The sequence below is a fragment of the Suricata suricatta genome, chromosome 1, assembly GCF_006229205.1.
Source record: "Suricata suricatta isolate VVHF042 chromosome 1, meerkat_22Aug2017_6uvM2_HiC, whole genome shotgun sequence".
In the NCBI taxonomy this organism is placed as follows: domain Eukaryota; kingdom Metazoa; phylum Chordata; class Mammalia; order Carnivora; family Herpestidae; genus Suricata; species Suricata suricatta.
Window position 1 is genome coordinate 173,092,602 of NC_043700.1, and position 23,234 is coordinate 173,115,835.

Here is a 23,234-nt window from a genome sequence, read left to right on the forward strand (position 1 = left end):
CATTTTCACAATGCTTATTCTTCCGATCCATGAACAGGGAATGTTTTTCCATTTCTTTGTGTCTTCTTCAATCTCGTTCATAAGTTTTCTATAGTTTTCATCATATAGGTCTTTTACATCCTTGGTTAGGTTTACTCCTAGGTATTTGATGGTTTTTCATGCCATCATGAATGGGATCACTTTCTTGATTTCTCTTTTGGCTGCTTCATTTTTGATGTATAGGAATGCAACTGATTTCTGTACATTGGTTTTGTACCCTGTGACTTTACTGAATTCATTGATCAGTTCTAGAAGGCTTCTGGTGGAGTCTGCCGGGTTTTCCATGTAGAGTATCCTGTCATCTGGGAAAAGTGAAAGTTTGACTTCTTCTTTGCCAATTCTGATGCCTTTTATTTCCTTTTGTTGTCTGATTGCTGATGCTAGAAGCGAAATAAGTCAGGCAGAGAAGGACAGATACTATATGTTTGCACTCATAGGTCTAACAGGAGAACAGGTGAAACCTAATGGAGAACCAGGGGGAGGGGAAGAGGGAATGATAGTTGGGGAGAGACAGGGATGCAAAACTTGAGAGACTATTGAATACTGAAAATGAACTGAGGGTTGAAGGGGAAGGGGGAGGAAGGAAAAGACCTGGTGGTGATAGAGGAGGGCACTTGTGGGGAAGAGCACTGGGCATTGTATGGAAACCAATTTGACAATAAACCATTAAAAAATAAATCTAAAGCAAAAAAATCTTCATAGAGGCTGAAAGTAATTGGAAATTATCTTTGTTTTTTCTTTTTTTTTTAACATTTTAAAATTTATTTTGAGAGACAGAGAGACAAAGCATAAATGGGGGAGGAGCAGAGAGAGAGGGAGACACAAAATCTGAAGCAGGTTCCACAGCAGCTCAGAGCCTGATGCGGGGCTTGAACCCACAGACCATGAGATCATGACCAGAGCCAAAGTCAGATGCTCAACCAACTGAGCCACCCAGGCACCCCATGGAAATTTTCAATAAATATGGAAGATTAAAAATTAGGTATCTTATTCAACCCTAAAGTTAACACCATATTGATGAAGAACTACTTAAAATTCATCCATTTAAGACAAAAATCATTCAAAAATTTACAATATTACTGATTTTATTTAACATTTAACATTCTTGGGGTGCCTGGGTGGCTGTTGTTTGAGTGTCCCAACTCTTGATTTCCGTTCAGGTCAGAATCTCACAGTTCTTGAGTTTGAGCCCCACATCAGACTCTGCACGCATAGTACAGACTCTACTTGGGATTCTCTCTCTCCCTCTCTTTCTGCCCTTCCTCTGCTCACATCCTCTCTCTCTCAAAATAAATACATGTTTGGCATGTTATGGCAGCAGTGAAATCCTGGGGAACTTGGAAGCATGACAAAGAACTATTTAGGGTTCTCAGATGACTTTAAGGTTTGAATAGGAATGAATTGCTACACTGCATCTGAAAGTAGAAACCTGAATGGTAATTAGATGTTCATTGAAAACTACACAGTCTTTTAAAAAATTAATTAATATTAATTCCCTTACCTTTGGGGATGTGTCAAGGAGGAAATTGCTGTGATTGAGGTCAAGGAGGATATTTCTTGCTTTCTCCTCTAGGGAGAGGGAGAGAGGCAAATCATAAGAGACTTTTGAATGTTGAGAACAAACTGAGGGCTAAGGAGGGAGGGGTAGGGGGTAATTGTTGTGGAGGGGGGCACTTCCAGGGAAGAACACTGGGTGTTATATGAAAACTAACTTGGTAATAAACTATTTAAATAAAAAATAGAAAAGAATTTATTTATTTATTTATTTATTTATTTATTTATTTATTTATTTTGAGAAAGAGAGCGAGCGAGCGAGAGAGATAGAGAGAGAGAATCCCAAGCAGGCTCCACACTGCCAGCACAGAGCTCTGATGTGGGGTCAAGCTCATATATTATAAAATCATGGCCTCTGCTGAAACCAAGAGGCAGATGCTTAACCAGCTGAGCCCCCAGGCACCCTGTTAACCACACAGTCTTAATGATTACATCAACTCTCTCTACAAACACTAATGTAGGATTCACAGTAGAAGAGAAAGTTGAGAGCCATGGGGATATATCCCTCTAAATAGGGAGTCAGTACATTGCTATATGGAAATAGGGCTTTATAAGATCTTTGGAAAAAAAGCATCATTGGAATCTGGTATCTACACATTTATTTCCTTAAATGCTGCTTCTACTCATTCATGTAGAATATGAAGTCTGACTCATCCCTAAGTTCTATGATCTTAGCTTTGAATTTTATCACTTGCCCTTAATAGACTGGCCATGCCCACGGCCTTTGGTAAAAGTTTCTTATTATTGGTATTTTTTGATGTTCTTCATATTCTGTCATTTTTAATTCTCATAATACTATCATATGTAATGTATTTCTACAAATTATTTCATACTGGTATAAAATGTAGTAGCAGATAGGAATTCCTCTTCTTCACTATTGCCATCAAAAAATATTTATTGGATTCCCCTCTGGACTGGGAACCATAGTGAAAATGAAATACTATCCTCCATATGTTTCTCCAGTTAGGAGAAAAAAGTTATATTCTCACATGTACACCTTGACACAAGAAAACAAGAACCCAATGAACAGAACAGATGAGTGCTTCCTAAACATGGCTGGTCATGAAAATCATTGTGGTTGTCTCAATTTCAAAAGTCTGGGTCTAACCCCCAAAGACTGTGGTCAGCAGGATTGTGCTAAGCATAGGATTGTATGTATGATTTTAATACAATTTTTGAATACAACAGTTACACATATATCAAATTTTAAAACTAAAAAAGAATAATCAGATGAAAGGTTTTCTTACATCTTATCCCTTTGCTTATCTTCTCAGAAGCAAACATTCATACAAATTTCTTAAACCTTCTGGGCTCGCTCTCTCTTTCTCTCTCTCTCTTTTAAAATAGCAAGCATTACATAAACATAGTTCTATATTTTGCTTTTGCACTTAATAGAACTTGAGATTGCTTTATATCCTCAGGAAAAAAATCATCTAGACAAGGTGTATCAATATTGAGACCATTCCTTTTATGTCCAAGTAATTGAGAAACAAATTGCCATGCTAGGATGATTGTCCTTAAAAAACATGAAATATCAAAGTGTGTCAATTTTTAAATTTTGACTGCAAACTACATGTATACTTTAGGAGTTTTCAGCAACAACAGCAAAATGCTATTGCCAATATAGATATGACCATTCTGTGTTAGGTATAAGATTGGATATGGATATGACAAAGAATAGTGAGTAGATCTTCCCATTAAATGTGAAGTTATTCACTACCTGTTGATTTTTTTATAATTTCCATAAAGACCTTTCTGTTAATTATAACAATATTGTTTGCAGCCAAAGCAGAGGATAAAAAATATGTTTACATCAAGAGAAGAAAACCTGTAATATTTGAAAAAGAATATAAAATGAAACAAAGCAATATTTAACCTGAAAAAAAAAAGAAAGATCATGGGATTTTTTACATTGAAGACAGTGGTCAATGAAAACTGAATTTCATTTCTTTCTGGTTGGCACAATCTAGTTTTCTTAGTCTTTTAAGTTTTGAAATTAAATTCCATTTCATCAAAGAGGCAAATAATGACGCTATTGTTATTACCTTAGATTTTAGACCCAACTCCTACAGTAAACTGAAGAATTAGGAATCACATTAAGGGAACTGGCAGGAAGTCCAGCTTGATTTATGTAAACTTACCTTCAGAATTCCAGCTGACAGGGAGAATGGTGCAAATGCAATGCTTTTAACAAGACAGACATGTATATGGCATGCAGAATAATTCATTTTTCTGCCAGAGTTTTAATTTTCTTTTCTATAAATTTGGAAAGTTGGACTAGATCAGAAAACTTTGGCTCATGCCCCAAATCCAACTTGCCACTTACATTTGTATATTTGTATATAAAGTTTTACCGAATCACAGCCATATCCATTTGTTGACATATTGTTTATGGCTATTTTGTTCCACGACATCAAAGTTGAATGAATAGTTTCCATTAGACTATATGGCCGCAAACCTAAAAATATTTGCAGAAGTAGGGGCACCTGGGTAACTCGGTTGGTGAACGTCCGACTTCAGTTCAGGTCATTGTCTCATAGTTCATGAGTTCAAGCCTCGAGTTGAGTTTGCACTGACAGTGCAGAGCCTGTTTTGGATTTTCTTTCTCCCTCACCCTCTGCCCCTCTCACTCATGCACAAATCTTGCTCAAACATAAACATTTAAAAAAAAATTTATGAAAAGAAAAGAATATTTGCAGAAGTTTTCAAACCCTTGAACTTGATAATAATGACTAATAAAACTTCAGATTAGTGGAGCCCTTACTCTATGCTAAAAACTTTATATGCTTTGCTTCATTTACATTTGTAAAAATGTTTAAGATGCATACTGAACTTTGAATAGTCCCTAAACTTTCATTGGGGAACCAATCCACACTCAGGTTCAATAAATTTAAAGTCCTTGTTTTTAAACAATAAAGACCCATCTAGTTCAAAAGATCAGATATATTTGTGGAATGTGTAAAGCCCATGACAAGATGTGAAGGACATGAGAAATAAAATTCAGATTTATTAAATACACTATTTGAGGACAGGCATGATATTTTCCTTTTTGTTTCCCTAGTAACTATTGTAGTACTGTTATATAGTTAGCACGTACTAAAAATTGTATGAATGCATCAACTCTGCAGGCTTGAAGGAAATTAATATTGTATAACATGGGAAAAGGCAACATAAAACCATGATAGAAGTCAGATATATTGTCAAATATTTCTCTAAAGGACATAAGAAAAGTAAAATGTTCTATTTCAGGCAGGAAAGATCAAAGTCGAAACTCCATAATGTCTTTGAGTGAGGGAGCAGATCAGAGTGGAATGAAGCTTGGACCTAGTTGAGGAAGATGTCTTCCAAAGTATGGCTTGAAATTCCAGTTTTTCCTCCAAGGCACAGAATACTTACTGTCATAAATCTGAACAGAGTTGGCAATACAAGTTATAATGCTTTCTGCACACTTTCTTCTGTGAAAAGACCTCGTAGACAAGGGGTTTACTTTCTAACTGGAAAATATCATCATTATTCCTCTGGTCACACCTCATTCAAAACACTTGCTTGAATAATTCCTAACTTCCTATAGGAAGTCTCTACCTAGTCCAGCCTAAGAAAAGTTAGGTCCTAGCCAGCAATATAAGTGATGTCATATATGTGTCACCACAAAATGAACAAACATTTTAGAATTTCTAAAGAAAAAAGAGAGAGGGAGAGAATGGGGGAGAGAGAGAGAGGAAGAGAGAAAGAGAGAGTGTATGTGTTTTACTGGAGCCCAAGAATATAATATTCACAAAGAAGAGAGTGTTCCAAAAAAATAATGTTTAATACAGGATTATGTATGTTTTTTGTTACATCAAGCATTATAAATCATCTCAAAAAGGACGTTTCAGAAAATTACAAATTTTACCTTCTGCTTTTAGCATATGCAAGGTTGCAGGCTTCAGACTCTTTCTTAGTTTGAAATGTTGCTTTTAGGCTATTTGCTAACAAAGCAGATGTACAATGTGTGCTTGGGGCAGAAATAGAGCCCATGCTTTGAAGAAGTTTGGTGAAGTCATTCTGATCTTGGTAAAAGTAGAGCTTCCCTGGGAGCCCAGGAAAAGAGCCCACAGACAGTACAAATTGAAAATCTCCTTTATTAAAAGTATCATGTATTAGGGTGGGAGATTCCCCAAGACAAATTCCCTAGAGAATCTAGGGATTGCCAAGATTGGCCCAGTATTTCCTTTCGTGCATTCTCTCATTTTACACGCCTATCACCTTTAAACTTTTTAAACCTTCATGAACGGAAGATGTTTGTCCCTATCTGCAACAGCCACCCTTCAGTGACCCAAAGCTGTTTACCCTTTATTTGTGACATACAATTCAGCTCAATTCTTTTATACTGAGGGGCATATGTTATGAACATGTTGTTATAGAAGGTAGGGGCCACTTACTCTCCTCTGTCCAATCTCCAGAATTTTCTCTTTTATCAAGTAGTCCACAAAACAATGAAGGTCAATGGTGACTGAACTGCTATGAATTCTGGAAGGAGGAACTACCACTGAGGGCCCAGTCACCCTGTGATGACATCCTGGGGTCATAGAGTCTATTGTTTTAAAGGCAGGATGGGCCACGCTTTTCAACTATTATACATGTGGAGTGAGGATAGAGGCAAAACAAATAGCAAACAAACAAACAAACAACAACAACAAAAACAGCCATCTAAATGATTGACCTGAGAAGCCAGAATACAAGTGACAAACAATGACTCCTCGCTGGGTCTTATATTAAAATGATGGAGGGCACCTGGGTGGCTTAGTCAGTTAATTGGTCAGAACTTGATTTAGGCTTACGTCATGATCTCACAGTCGTGAAATCAAGCCTTGAGTAGGGTTCTGTGCTGGGTGTGGAGCCTGCTTGAGATTCTCTCTCTCCCCCTCTTTGACCCTCTCCACTCACTCTTTTTCTCTCTAAAAAGAAAAATTTAAATTTAAAAAGAAATGGGCATATGGAAGGCTTTCATTCCTAATATCCTGAAACAATGGAGGTCCTGGATTTCATGAAATAAAGGACAGTTATGATATATACATTTGGATTAAAACTACATCTCATAATTGAAGTTTTAGATTAGTTTTAAATCTTTTTCTTTTAATTTTTTAAATGTTATATTTATTTTTGAGAGAGAGAGAAAGAGTGAGTAGGAGAGGGTCAGAGAGAGAGGAAGATACAGAATCCAAAGACAGGCTTAAGGCTCTGACAGCACAGAGTCAGATGCAGGGCTCCAACCCACGAACCATGAGATCATGATCTGAGCTGAAGTGGGACGCTTAACCGACTGAGCCACCCAGGCGCCCCTAAATTAGTTTTAAATCTTAACATGTACCTGAAAGATTTTCAAAATGTATTTCCTTTCTGATTGTTCCCTCTTAAACCCACATACCATCCCAATATTTTCAGTGTCCTTGAAACAAAATGGCCTTGTTCATCCCCTACATTTGGTTTTGAGAGCTGAGACCACCTGCCTCCACACACTGTGGGAATGGAGATCTGAGGCCACTTGTGTCAACATGACATTCTTCTTTGTTCCAGGAGATTCTTGGGCAGGAAGACTATAAACCAATAAATAACTTTACTATTGGCTCCAGGACTTCCCTAAAAGCCAAAACAATTGAGTGAATAGTTTGCTCATCTGGACAAGCAGCCCTGGCTGTGGAAACAATAGGTTGCTCACTCGGCCAAACAGCTCATTTATCAAACATCTGTATATTTATCAAAACTCCCTTCAAGATGCTTGCTTCACTGTTTCTACCAAACCAAAACTGCTATGTCAAGAACATTACTCAGTCCCAATCAGATATGTGCACTCAAAGACCTGCCTTAAAGTACTTGATCCCAGAGCCCAGACTACCAAAATCTACCCCTGACCTCCCCTTCCTGAGATGCTACCAAGACTCTAAGAGTCATGCTCTATCTCACAGTAGGTTCAATCAGCTTCACTTTGTTTGAAGAACAAGGTATGCCAGGGGTCTTTTGTGGAGTTGATAGTCAATCCTCATCCATATCAAACTGCCAGCTACAGTTTCTCCTGATCTTTAAATACATAAACCCCAGTAATTATGGAGAGAATACAGAAGGACAAATGTCTGGAGAAATATCTATGGAAAAGTTACACTAGCTTCTAGCATTTTATGACAGCTTGTCAAAAACCAATAAGACCACAATTTTATCTATAATTTAAAGGGGGCTTGTATATATATGTGTATATATGTGTGTGTATATAATACTAATAGTATATATAATGTAATACTATATAGACTAATATATTCATTAATCATAATTCATTAAATTGCTTTAAAAGACTATTGTGAGATTTTCTGATTCACATTTCAAATTTTTCAGTAAGAAATAATTATACCTGAAGAGATAGAAAAAAGAGAAGGAGATATTCCAAGCACAATTTTGTAATGTACATTATATTATTTCAAATGATTTCCTCAACACTCACTCCCACCCCCTCAATCCCCTTCTTTCTTCTCTTGGTGAATGACTTAATTGACATTCTAGTATCCAGCAATGCTGTCCATGTTATTTAAGGACTTTGAATCCCTTATGCTGACTCAGTTATGTCAGCAAGAAAATTTTCTTCCTTCCGCTCTTTTTTCCTTTTTTTTTTTTCCTTTTTTCCCTTTCCTTTTCTTTCTTCCTTTCTTTCCTTTTGTTTTCTTTCTTCCTTTCTTCCTTCCTTCCTTTCCTTTTCTTTTCTTTCTTTCTTTCTTTCTCTCTTTCTTTCTTTCTTTCTTTCTTTCTTTCTTCTTTCTTTCCCTCTTTCTTCCCATTTGAATTGCCTCTTCTGTCGGTTGCAATATATAAATAGTTTTAATGATGCTGTGTTATTCTATATCAATGATTACCTGGAGATAGTGTGTAAAATATTTAGCATTATAAATGGTACATTGAGAAGCACCTGGAAGACTCAGTGGTTAAGCATCCAGCTCTTGATCTTAGCTCAGTTATTGATCTCAGGGTTATGAGTTCAAGTCCCATGTTGGGCTCCATACTTTAAAACTAAATAATTAGGGGTACCTGGGTGGCTCAGTAGGTTAAGCATTTGACTCTTGATTTCAGCTCAGGTAATGATCTCATGGTTCATAGTTTCGAGCCTCACATCTGACAGCACAGAGCCCACTTGGGATTCTGTCTCCCTCTCTCTCTGACCCTCTTCCCCTCTCAAAATAAATGAAATTTTAAAATAAGTAAGTAATACATTCATAGAGCAATTTAAACAATTTTCTGCTCATTTGTCATCTGTGTCATTTGATCTCACCTACTCTCCTGGTAGTCACATGTTCTGAGTCTTTCAAAGAGTTCTTATTAATTACTAATGAATTGATCGATTATTCACTTAAGTCTTCCTGCCAGATCCAAACTAAGGAATTAACTATGTCTTAACCATAACCTGTCTATGTGGTTGTTCAGAAGAACGAGTCATAAAAACATCTTGGCACTGTTGTTTGTTCTGTCGTGTTTTAAAATGTAGGTTTTTATTATTTTCAGATATGGTGAGACCAAGAGATCAAAAGAAGATTACTATCAAAAAAGTAGTTCATTAGTCACAGTGCCCCAGAGAAGGGAGCAGGCCACACCACACAGGATCACAGGAAGAAGCACCAGGGGGCAGAAGGAATGAAGGGAAAGCATTTGTGAAAGCCCTTATCTTAGTTCCCATGGAAAAGGTATAGCACAGCAGGGAAGCAGGTTTAGGATCAGCTAGAGTGAATAATTTCTGGGTTTAGCTCCTCTGGTGTAGAGCAGTTATCTCCAGTTGTCTGTTGCACGGCCCTGGGATAATGAGGGCAGAGAAATATTGCCTCCTGAAAAGTCATATGGAAGAGATAGTTTTGAATATGGACTCTGGGTTGGTTTGTATATGAAAGTAATTTTCCTGGGGGATTCATTTGCTATCCCTAAGAATAGAAGCAGCCTCTCCAAGTCAGTGAGGACTCAGATACCAGACCACCAAGAATATAGGTAATAAAAACATATAGTGAACACACCTTATTAAATTATAACTTACATAGGGTAAAATACACTAAGCTTAAGTATACAGCATAATACATTGTTTATATTTGGATACACTCATGTAGTCACCACCCAGATCAATGTTAAAACACCTTCCCTCCAAAAGATTCTGTTGAGTCTCCTTCCACTTAATACCTGCCTCTCCCAGCCAGGAAAACATTATTGTGACTTCGATTAGAATTCCCCGAAATTTTATTCTTAAATTTTTTAATGTTTTTTATTCATTTTTGAGAGACAGAGTGAGACAGTGTGAGAGGGGGGAAGTCAGAGAGAGAGGGAAATACAAAATCGGAAGCAGGCTCCAGGCTCTGAGCTAGTTGTCAGCACAGAGACTGACACGAGGCTTGAACCCACGAACCGTGAGATCATGACCTGAGCTGAAGCCGACAGCTTAACTGACTCAGCTACCCAGATGCCCCTAGAATTCCCTGATCTTGACCCTCATGGACATAGATTTGTACATTATGAATCTTTTTATATGTTTTCTTTCATTCAAATCACCTTTCTGGGGTTTATCCATATGGTTGCACTTACCAAATTTGTTACTTTTTAATATTGTGGAGTATTTCTAATATGAATATATTGAAATGTGTCTATTCATTTTGTAATCATTGAGCTGCCATGAATATCCCTGTACATGGTGTTCAAGGATACACACACTCATTTCTCTTGTGTATGCCTAGAAATGGAATTGCTAAGCCATAAGATTGGTGTTAACTCTAGTTTTAGTGGATACTACCAAAAAGTTTTCCAAAAACTAAAATAATTAACTGTCCAATCAACAATGTATGAGAATTTCCATTCCTCTCCGTTCTTGAAAACATTTGTAATTGACAGTCTTTTTAATTTTACTGTGCTGTTGGTTATGGAGTGGTTTTCAATAGTGGTTTTCATTTCCATTTCCCTGATGTGCAATGTTGAATACTTTTACATATGATTATACATGCCTCTTCAAGATTTTTGCCACCTTTCACATGAGTTCTCTGCATGTTTCTTATTTGATTAGTAGAATATCTTTATGTATTCCAGATATCAGTCCTTTGTCAGAAAAATATATTGAAAATATTTCCCCCATCCCAAACTTATCTTTTACCTTCCTTAATGATATATTTTGATAAACAGAAAACCACTTTATCATTTTAAAACTTTCATTATTAACACTCTTTTCAGTAATTCTCACTGATCCCAGGATTATGAAAATATTCTATCTTCTTCTGAAAGCTTTATTATTTTGCTCTTCAGTTATTTGTCTGTGATTCACATTCAATTAATATTTGTGAATAATGTAGAATACACTCCTGAATATCACCAAAAATGTCTTGCTTATGTTTACAATGCAGATGAACAACTTCTTCTTGACTTCATTATGAATTCGATTGTGAACCTCTTTGTGTTACCATAACCAATAGTTTCTATGATGAGTGGAAGCCAGGTTTTAGAATTTTGTAATCACAATTTATGCATACAATTCAGAACAAACCCAACAAGTAAGTTCATGAAAATGAAGTGAACAATCTAAATTTATGATTCAGACTAGCTGAGACATCTAATTTACCAGCTTAAAACCCCGCTCTTTCTTAACAGTTCCTTTTGGAGTTCTTTAATGCAGTTGTCTACATTAGCTCAAAATTTTGTTTTGTTTTACAACATTTGTTTTTAGGAAAAGTGCTGTGGAAGCCCCAAAGCCATATACTTTCTTCAATATAGTTAAGACATGTGTATCTCATTTACCTTATGCTTTATTTCTAATAAAACAGTCACCCAAAAGTTCCCCCATAGCTGTAATGAGACAAACTTTTGAAAAACTGCCTAAATTAACTTGTTAGTGTCCAAGAAAACTACAAAGATAAAATCATGTTAATAGAAGATAAGACAAGTTGTTTTTGATTAGAGAACTTGAGATTTATCCAGTCATCTGAGATAGATGGCCATGACATCTAGAAGTGGACATGATGACTTCTGCATTCTAAGAATCTTTGGTAAAGACTAAATGTGGTTGATCAGAAAAATATAACAACCTCAAAAGAAACCCACATAGCAACTGTTTTCTCATAATCCTTCATTCCTTAGTACAAATATATTAAGCACTTAATATTTCTCTGGGACTATAAAGCTCCACAACAACAACCAAAAAAGCCATAGTCCTACACATGCATGGAGCTTCTAGTGCAGTTGGATAAATAGGTCAAATCACAGACTAGAAAAAAAAGTGACTGCATATTATAATAAGGAGAATGGAGAGAAAATGCTTACACAGAGAAGAAAGTGACTAGATGAACTAGCAGGTGATGATCGATGATCAGAAAATGTCTCTTCAAGGACGTATAGAGTATGCAGAGAAAAATTAAACCAGCCTTACAAACCATCCAGGCCACCTCATATGCAAATTGCTCACAGAAACAGGTGAAAGAGCAAATTGACATGAGTTAGGTCTATTACTTAATTTGCTTATTTTTCTGCCTTTGAAAGTAGAGGAAAGAAGACTAGAACATATGAGCAGATTCCTAAACTGCTGCAAGTGAAACCCCAAGATGACCTGCGTGGTTCTCAATAAGAGAACCAGATACGCCAGTATGGCCAAGAACCCCTTAAGCTTGCTTGTATTTGCAATATTAATAGATAAATTATATTTTATTCCCAGTGGGCAATGGAGACCCAGCCCTTAACCTGAGAGAAAATGTCCGGAGATCTGGAGAAAATGTTTGGCCTTGTGGACTTGGATCTGGCTGCCCTAGAGACATAGGACATACACTATTCCAATTTCACTGTACTGTCTCTAGCTGAAGTTTATTTTAGCCTTTGCCACTGATGTGGTTTATTATTCTTAATGCGTTCCATGCAAGAGTACAACATATTCTTCAAATAGATAAAGCCTTGGTTTGCTCCACAAAATAATTCTACTTCTTCAAGAGATTCTGAAATATTCTCATCTAATATAAAAAAAAACTTTGATATCTGGTACACGGCATTATCATCTAAACAGTTCATATTTACAGTGTATAGACAATTTCCTCTTGTAGAGAAAACACCAAACTTTCCTTTCTCTTTTATTAGGTAGAAAGTAAAAAAATAAATACTTCTAAGGAATATTTTTCTTTATCTTTTTTCCATTTTTTTCTGTGAATTTTCTCTGCTTCTTCTCTCAGAATTAAACAGAAAACTGCACAAATATTTTCTATGAAGACTCTGGATTCTTTTCACCAAGATACTCTGAACGTAATGCTTTCCAGGATGTCGAGATATATAAACTAGGATCTCTGTTGACTGGATCTCGTGCCACTGGGATCAAACCTCAACAGAACTCTTGCAAAACCTGCCTGGGAATATGATGTCTTGGTGCCCAATATCCAGCTATGACAGATAGATAGATTCCCCCTTCCACTCCCCATTTCTTTCCTCAAGGGTAAAACTTTGAAGAAGTATCACTAAATAGATACTGTTCTTTTAGGAATGCGAAAGCAAAGACTTAAAATCACTCTGTGAGAATGAAAACCAAGTGTCTCAGAGATCACAAGAAGACATTTTGGAAAACATGTCTATGGAGCTATAGTCAGCTGGTGAAATTGCTTAGTTCTCTCCTGGTTGGAGATTATATAATATTATATACAACCATATTATTAGATGAATATATAATCATTATGTATATGAATATATATTATATGTATTACATATAATTATATATTAAGAACTATTGTGTTATAGGATTATATATGATACACAGACATTATATGTGATTGTATGTTATATATAAGATTATATATAAAATATATGGAGAGAGAGAGACAGAGAGACATTCACTTATGTGCTGAATTGTTTCCCCTCAAATTTCATACACTGGAGTCCTAACCCCAAGTACTCAGAATGTAGCTGTTTTTGGACATAAGACTTTTAAAGAGGTAATTAAGGTTAAATAAGGTCATTAGGGTTCACCCTAATGCAATTGAAATATTCTTGTAAGAGGAAGAGGAAATTAGTACACACACACACAGAGGAAAGACCATAGACCATACAAAGACACAAAGAGAAGAGAGCTATCTGCAAGCCAAAAAGAGAAAAAGAGAAGAAACCAACTTAGCTGATGGATCTTCAACTTCTAGTTTCCAGAACTATTAAAAAAATAACTTCTATTGTTTAAGCCACCAGTCTGTGATAGTTGTTATGGAAATCCTAGCAGACTTTATACACACACACACACACACACACACACACACACACACACTCTAGAGGTATACATACCTCTTTCCAATGCAAATACAACTTATACAAGATCTACACATACTGTTTTTTTTTAAAGGTGGTGGTATTTGTGCAAAACTTATGGGAGATATCAATTATGTTTACAGCAGCCCCTATGTCTTACAGCATATCTGGTAGACACTATGGAATTTTAAGATCTTTGGTAGTTTTTTTGATACTGTTTGAAAATTGAATAATTCATTTTTACTATTTCTTCATGTTTTGGTTCATTTCTCTATATCCTATCTTATAACACTCAGATAAAGGAAGCCAGCTAACTCACTTAGCATTCTTCCTGGGAATATACTTAGTAAATCCAGCAGTTCAATAAGAATATTATCTACTTTTTACATTCCTGTAGGTGACAATACTTAAGAATTTTAAGTTACATAACAAAGGTTTCCTTGCCTCCAGGTTCCAATAACATTTTGCTCACTCTTCATTAAGCCCTCGCCAATGACTTTCTTGAAGCCCATTAGTCTTCCACGAACAAACTCCTTAAGACCTTCAAGTTCCACTACCATGAATCTCAAAGCCACATGTCTTGGGTTTTTCTTATGGGAGTCTAATGCTTCTGATATCAAATTTTGTCTCAGTTGCTACTTCTGCATTCAAAACCCTCTCAAAATGTAGTAAAGAAAATAATAATTTCATTATTCTCACAGATTCGGTGGGTCAGTAATTGGAACAGCACAGTGGGGACAACTTGTATCTCCAAGGTATCCAGGGCCTCAGTTGGGAAGATTTGAATGGTGACAGAAGACTTAAATAGCTGAGAGTTCTAATAACTGTGTCTGAAGGATCCATTTCCAGAATGCCTTAATTATTTATATCTGGTCAATGAACTCAGATTATTAGAAGGCTTAGCTGAGCTCAGACTGTCATGTAAGCTAGAGTGCTTGCACAAAGCCATCCCCCTATGACTTGGGCTTCCCATAGCATGGTGACCAGGATCCAAAAGAGAGCACCCAAGAAGAACCTTCCAGCTAGAGAATATTCCAGAAGAACCAGATGGAAGTTCATGGTCTTTTATGATCTCACCTCATCAGTCAAATAGCTTTATTCTTACCATAACTCACTGGTCAAAGCATTCATGAGCCCATTTAAACTCAAGAAAACAAAATACAGACCATCACCCAGCAGTCTAGGACAGGCAAAAAAGGGGGGTCATGTTTTAAAACTACCACCTGGTTTCTTAAATTCTTTATGCCACAAGTCATTTCTCTTACTAATATTCATATAATTTGATATATCTAATATGGGGAATACATTTTTTAAATGTTTTTATTTTTGAGAGAGAGAGAGAGAGACAGCTCGAGCAGGGGAGGGTGAGAGAGAGAGGGAGACACAGATTCTGAAGAGAGGCTCCAGGCTCTGAGCTATCTGTCAGCCCAGAGCCCAACGCAAGACTCGAACCTACAAACCATGAGATCATGACCTAAGCCCAGGCTGGACGCTCAACCGACTGAGCCACCCAAGTGCCTCAGGAATACATTCTTTTAATATGTTCGTGAGCAGTTTGAAAATGAACCCAGTTAATCTATACTTATCAGTAGTTAGTTAAACCATGAATCAATGCCTGATTTGAAGGTGAGAAAAATAAAAGAGGCAAGCTGAATTGATTTATTCATGATAGAATTCTGGGTCATGAGAATAGAAAATAGAATTTCTAATCTATTCTTCCTCCAAAACATCCAGCACTATGCTAAATACGTTGACTGACCATACAACTAACTTCTAGCTTAATGGCATTGTTTTTAATAATTATTTAACTATTTTTTCTTTTCATAATAAATTTAGTCATATAAAAAATGTAAAAACATGGGCTTTCAAAGCAAATAGATGTCAGTTTGAAATGTATTGCAACCACTTACAAGTTACCCTTTCAATTGTTATGCCATATTTCCCATCCTTAGCACTTATTCCACCTATAAAATGTGAATAATAATAATAATAATAATAATAATACATCTTCTATAGTAGTGGTGTAGAAAATAGAAATAATATATGTAAAATATTAACCAATAAGTAAATGCTTAGGAAATAATTTTATTCTTAAGCAAAAAAAAAATGCTTTGAGGTCAAATTATTTTATTTTCCCCTCTGCAGTTCATGAAAATACTGTAATTACCGAGTTCAGCTCATTCCGTTTATTTTCTTCCTTTGCTATTGTGTGATACAGTGACTGAAGCATGATTTTGAAACCAGACTGCCCGGGGAGTGGTCTTGAAATCAAACTCATGGCTCTAATATTCATAGACTGTGTGACAAGATACTTAATACCACTGAGTCAGAGTCTTCATAAAAGTGTTATTATCTAAGAGGTAAATAAAAACCATCTCTTTAAACAGGGCATTATAATTTTCAATAGTTTACAGCATTTATTGGCAAATGATAAAGATACAGTGGTGTTCTTGCTGAAGATAAGTAGACATAGTTGTCCACTGAAAGGCCTCTTTCCTAAAAGAACACAATCCCTGGGCATGTCTAAAGCAAGTGGGATAATCCAATTAAGATTAAAATGCCCTTAGCAAAGGAGGGGACAGTAGAGGGGTACTAAAAAAGGACACCAACTAGGAGACTAGGAAATGTGGTCTTTTGTCTTAGTTCTGGCACTTAAACACTCCCTGTTGGGAGCCGCTGAGTTTTGGCTGCCTCAGGCAAGGATATATCGCTCTCCAGGGAGCAACCAAAAAACAAGATTTACATCTGGAGGCTGGAGAGTGCCATTTCCTGGTCCAAGATTTTGGCGTCAGTCATGCTGGGCCAGATGTAGAATGGCCAAGGTGCACAAAAGATCAAACCACGTTTGGGAATGCAGCGTTAAGCTTCCCCTCCCCAGCATTTGCAGATGCTAGTCTGCGCGCTTCCCTTTGATGCTGAGTCCGGAGTTTGGAGTTCCATTTTCGGTTTTTCCCCTTTCTCTAATATTCATTTGACTCTGTTACCTGGCAACCGACCCGGGTCAGTTCCCCGCCCCCAAAATCCTATATAAGAGGAATTATTTTCTTAATAAAGGAGAGAGGCTCGATCGGAAACCGTGTGTTGTGTCTTCACTCTGCGTCTCCCTCCTGCCCTGTTTTCTCTCCCTCCCTCAAGATCAAGGACCCGCGAGGTTTCTAGGCCTGAGATAGGTACAGCCTGGCTTCGGCTAGGACACTCCCCAGTCCTGGGTAACTCGCTGCTCTGGGGCTGTGTCTTCATCTGTAAAATGGGTATCATAATATCACCAGGTTTATCTCGCCAAAAGTTGTAAAGCTCAAATGATATTGTGGATAGAAAGATGCCTTGAAAATTCTAAGTCACCACAGAAATAATAACTTATGCTTTTAAAAAGTTATCGTTTGTGCCCAAATAGAAAAAACAAAGCTCACAAAGCAAATGCATTATTTTGGTGCAAAGATATTTACATTTTCTTCACAAAACAGTCTTGTTTATAGCAAGAGCATTTTCAGACAGGAAGGAGGATCCTAAGTAACTATCAGCAAAGATGAAAGGGTAGCCTTTCCTTTTTATTATGGAAACTCTGCAATTTAAACCTCTACAAGTACATTTATGTTAAATTCCTACCAGCATTGTGTTCTCTGATTTTCTGCTCACTGATTGTGGATTATAGCTATTCAATTAAGATAAATGTGTAAATGTATAGTGTTCAGAAATAGTTTATGCTCATTTAAGGCATGGTATAGTATGACTTTCATTTTCTTTTGGACATAGCTATTAAACTTGGACTACTCCTTGTGTTACTGAGAGGAAAAGTTTTTTTTTAATATAAAGAGAGGCATATTAAGCCACAGAAAAACATAATAGCATGTCCATGTACGAGCATTTTCCAAATTCTTATTTTCCAGTAAGGTGGGATTAAATAAATAATGATACTTCCTCATATAGAATTCACCGAGCACGTCATCATTAAACAGGCTTGTAGGTGTCTCCACAAAGCCCTAAATTCTCTAATTTTGGAAAAATATGATGATTCATAAATACATGGTAAAACAATCATTCCAGTTAATATTTTTGATAAATGATTATGTGCCAGGCACTGTGTAATTTACATGCCTTAACTCAGTGAATCCTCCAAACAAACCTACAAGGTGTGTAATATTAAGTTCCTGCTTCGACTGATCAAGAAACCAAGTTTCGAATGTGTCTCTGTTAGCGTTCATCAGAGAGAACAAACAAAATTATTCCTTGTGTTTCCAGCAGAAACTTAAAAGAACATCCTGCTAAATCATTCATGGGTTAAAAAACATCATAATGGACCTTTTTAAAAGGTAACAGCAAACACTACATATTAAAATATGTGGAGTGCATCAACTATATAGTTGTTTGAAGGAATTTATAGTCTTAACTACTTGTAATAGAAAAGTTTAGAACTTCAAAATGAATGAACTAAGTATTCACGCTGAGAAGTTAGGTGGTCTACCCTAAACCGCAGCACTAGCCTAACCAAAATATAAGCAAAGAGATAATAAATATGAAAAACAGAAATTTATATTTTGGGAGGCACCTGGGTGACTCAGTGGGTTAAGTATCTAACTCTTGACTCACAGTTCATGAGATCCAGCCCCAAACTGGCTCTGCACGAATAGCATTGAGCTGATGGGATTCTTTCTCTCCCTCTCTCTCTGTTCCTCCCTGCCCATGCACTTGTGCCCTCTCAAAATAAATAAACATTTAAAAAAGAAAGGTATATTTTTTGAAAAGATCAACAAATAAAAAGTTAGTTCTTTTAATAAAAATTATAATAAAGGAAATTAGTCCCTATTAATTGCTTGAGAGAAGAAAGAAGTAGAAGCAATGCAAGGAATGAGAAGGGAATATAGTCAGAGATAATGCAAAGAATAAAAAGATAAAAGAATAGTGTTATCAAGTCTGCTATTCCTGGGGGAGGGGGGACCTAACTCATCAAGAAGAAGTTAAAATCTTAACTAGCTGCATAATAATGAAGCCGAAGCAGTGGTCAAAAATCTTTCTTAGGGCACCTGCGTGGCTCACTCAGTTAAGCGGCCAACTTCGGCTCAGATTATGATCTCGCAGTTCGTTGGTTCAAGCCCTGCATCTGGCTCCGTGCTGACAGCTCAGAGCCTGGAGCCTGCTTCAGATTCTGTGTTTCCCTCCCTTTCTGCCTCTCCCCCACTCATGCTCTGTCTCTCTTTCAAAAAAAGAAAAAAAAAGAAGAAACATTGAAAAAAAGTTTAAAAAATCTTTCTTTAAACTTAAAATTAACCCCATTAGTTTTAAAAGACAAGTTCTACAAACGTTCAAAAATTTCTCTACCTATATTCGTAGGCAGAATTGGATTTGAATTGACAAGTAATCCCTCAATTCAAACTATAAGCCCAATATAATGCAGATACATAAACAGACAAATCATTATGGGCTTATTTCACTCATAAATACAGAACCAAAATTCCTAAAACACAAAACAAGACAAAAAAAAAAAAAAAGAAAGAAAGAAAAAGAAATTCAATTGTGCATTAATAAGGCAATGCACTATTACCAAACTGGTTTTATTTCAGGTTCACAAAAATAGTTTATATTATAAAATCCGTTAGTGTAATTTTCTACAGTAACAAACTAAAAGAGTATATTATATAATCATATCAATAGATAAAGAAACTTGATAAAATGCAAAACGCACTCATGGTCATAAGCTCTTAGTAAATTAGGAATAGAAAGGAGCACATGACCTGATAAAAAGTATCTATAAAAAAAAATACATTATTCTAAAACATTAGCTTTAAAATCAAGAACAAGACAAGGAAGTACATTTATCACAACTTCTAATCAACAATATGTTGAATTGTTCTACCTACTACAATTAAACAAGAAAAAAAATATTGTCAGAAGAATTAGAAAGGGTAATATAAGGGGCGCCTGGGTGGCTCAGTTGGTTAAGCCTCCGACTTCAGCTCAGGTCAGATCTCGCGTTTGTGGGTTCGAGCCCCGCATCAGGCTCTGTGTTGACAGCTAGCTCAGAGCCTGGAGCCTGCTTCCGGTTCTGTATCTTCTTCTCTCTCTGACCCTCCCCGTCTCATGCTCTGTCTCTCTCTGTATCAAAAATAAATAAAACATTAAAAATTTTAAAAAAAGAAAGGATAACATGAAACTGTCAGTAGTTTTAGATATTATCATTTATCTATGAATCCAAGAAAAATATGCAGAAAATAAATGTAGAAATAGTAGGAGCACTCAACAAGGTAGATGGATATAAGCTTAACAGAAAAGTCAAATACATTTCTATTTTCCGGCAGCACAATCTAGAAGGCATATTTAAAGAGAAAACTCTACTTACATCAAATAAATATCAAGTCCATAAAAATAAATCCATAAAATAATGCCCTGGAAAAACTATAAAACTTTATGAAGAGGTATTAAAAATTACCCAAATGAAAAGAGATTAGCCATGTTTATGGATAGGAAGACAGAATCATAAAAATGCCAATTCTTCAAAAATTGATCTATAAGATCAATAAAATTTCAAACAACTCCCTCAAAATGATTTTATGGAACTTTAGTGGGATCTTCATAAATTTGTTTAACAAATAAAGTGTCAAGCCTAGCCAGGACACTTCTGAAAAGCAAGAAGCAAAGATCTTACCATATATCAAGACTGATGGTGAAACCATTGTATCATGGATAGATAAAACAATCAGGATCTTCGGTATGACAGATACATCATGTAAAGTTAGTGAGGAAAGCAGAAATCGATCAATAAGTAAAACAGGAAAAAATGATTATTCATTTGGGAAAAGAATGAAATCAGATCCCTACCTACAATATGCAAAAACCCATTCCATATGAAATAGAACTTCAATTTCAAAACTAAAATAAAAAATATCAGTTAGAACTGTTTAGTCTTTGGGATATGGAAAATTTTCTTATGTTTACTGCAAAATTTTTAATTGATAAATTATGCTACATTAGAATTAATAACTTTTTTTGAAAAAGTAAAAAACAAGTTTTTCTTAAGAATGTGAAAATACAGTTCAAATACATATACAGTGATTTACACTGTACAAAATAGACCTAGGTCAGGGGCCCCTGGGTGGCTGTTTGGTTGAGCGTCTGACTTCGGCTTGGATCATGATCTCACAGTTCGTGGGTTCAAGCCCTGTGTTGGGCTGTGTGCCGACAGCTCAGAACTTGGAGCCTGCTTTGGATTCTGTGTCTCCCTCTCTCTCTGCACCTCCCCGGCTCATGGTCTGTCTTTCTCTCTCTGAAAAAATAGACAAACTTTGGGGGGAAGAATTCAAAATGAACCAAGGTCAATATCGAGAAAATATAGTACAAATTAGTCTTTGTACTGTAAATTTATAGTATAAATTAGGATTAATAACAAAATGATACAAAAATGGGAAAACAAATGTTGAAAACTTGATGCTGAACATCACATGATCATAACCTTGAGAGCCAATGGTTCTTGGAATTCGCTTTGGTATAGATACAAGTGCTTTGGACTACAAGCAGGTTTCTGGGACAAATTCTGCTTGCAAACCAAGGTTTTACTGTATTTAAATAAATGTGGGGCATACATTGACTAAAGAGAAGAGTGTATCAGAGAATCAAGAAAGAAAACTATGTATGCTTGGTCCAAAATACTCAGCAGAAACTCTCCTTTATGAGACCGCGTGAACAGCCAGCATTGGAAAAGTGTAGCAAATAACAATCACAAAACATTAATCATGATCTTGATCTGTTCAAAAGCGATTTCAATTTCTAAGGAATTTTGCCAGAAAAGTTTTTCTCCCTCGGCGCATGGCACATCAGCCCCCCAGCTGCCACGCACACTTCAAAGGAACCCAGCTTATGACAATATATATACACAATATATAATAATATATACACGAAAAGTAAAGCAAAGCATTAAAAATTTTAAGGCATCTTAAATCACTTTTCAGGTTGCAAAGCATAGTAAAATAATCTAAGAAATGATTACATGACACCATGGGGGTAAATGAAGCCTAGCTAATGAATTCTGATGTCTATATCCTTTCTTAGTTCTCTATCAGAAAGTCTGCACTTTTAAAAGTTAAATAAAGGAGAGTTTCAGCTAAGACCTCAGGAAAATTGTCTTTTTCATGGGTAAATGGGTTGGGTCCTGAGTAGATTGCTGACATAAAACAAAAAGTAAAATTGCATTTTTCAGTACATCTTCTCTTTTTCTTTTAGATAAAAAAAAACATCAGTGTTTATTTCATCAAGTTCATCAGCATCTGAGGATGTGTTACAGAATGACAACAATGAGAAAATAATCCTACTCCATTTACTTCAGATGATGCAAAACACCACGTTATCTTCTCCAAGGGAGTGAAATTGCAAAGTCGCGGGAGCTTAGCTATTTCAGTAGTGAAGTAAACCTGCTTTGAAGGGTCAGCAAGCAATCTGAAGCCTCTCTTTATCACAGTATACTGATAAAAGATAAATTTAAACTGCTTTTCAAATTAGTAAGTGGCACGTAACATATAAGCATGCACTTGGTGGAGAATGCTTAGAGACTCACCCTGGGCATAAGACACAAATTAATGCTCAGCTACACACTCTGTAGGCATAGGAAAAGTAACTTCCTAAGTTTCTGTGAGGAAAAGTAGAAGAATTGCTGTCTGATATGGAAGCATGATGTCTATGGCTACAAATTGATATCATCGACAATGAAGAATCAGAAGAATAAATAGTATGATTTAAGACCAGCCATCCAAATATACCCTTAAAATGATTGTATTCATTTTCTACCGCGGCCATAACAAACTGCCACAAACTTAACGGCTTAAAACAGCAGAAAGTTATTGCCTCACAGTTCTAGAATCCCTAAGTATGAAATCAACATGTCAGCAGGATTAATTCCCAGTGGAGACACTGAGGAAGGGCCTGTTCCATGCTTCTCTCCTAGCTTCTGACGATTGCTGGCAATACATGCCACACCTTGACTTGTACACCCATTATTCCAGTCCCTGCCTCCACTGGCACGTGGAGATCTCTCTTGGGTCTTGTCACATGGCATCCTCCTAATGAATCTGTGTCTGCCTCTCTCTTCATCTTTAAGACACCAATTACATTGGATTAACACATTGGACTAGAGTCCACTCTAATTAAGTGTGACCTCGTCTTAACTTGATTACTTCAACTTACGTTTCCAAATAAGGTCACATTCACCGATACCATGTGCTAGCGCTTTAACATATCATTCTTTTTTTTGGGGGGGGGACAACGGTCAACCCACAAACTGATCAGTGGGTACGTTTGGGGAGAGAAAGTAAAGTCTCTCTTCTCTGTCCTTTCTTTTACTCTGGGAACAAACCATCTGGTTAAACATTCTAGGAATTAATAAGCCTCCAACTGCAAAGGCCAGTAAAAAC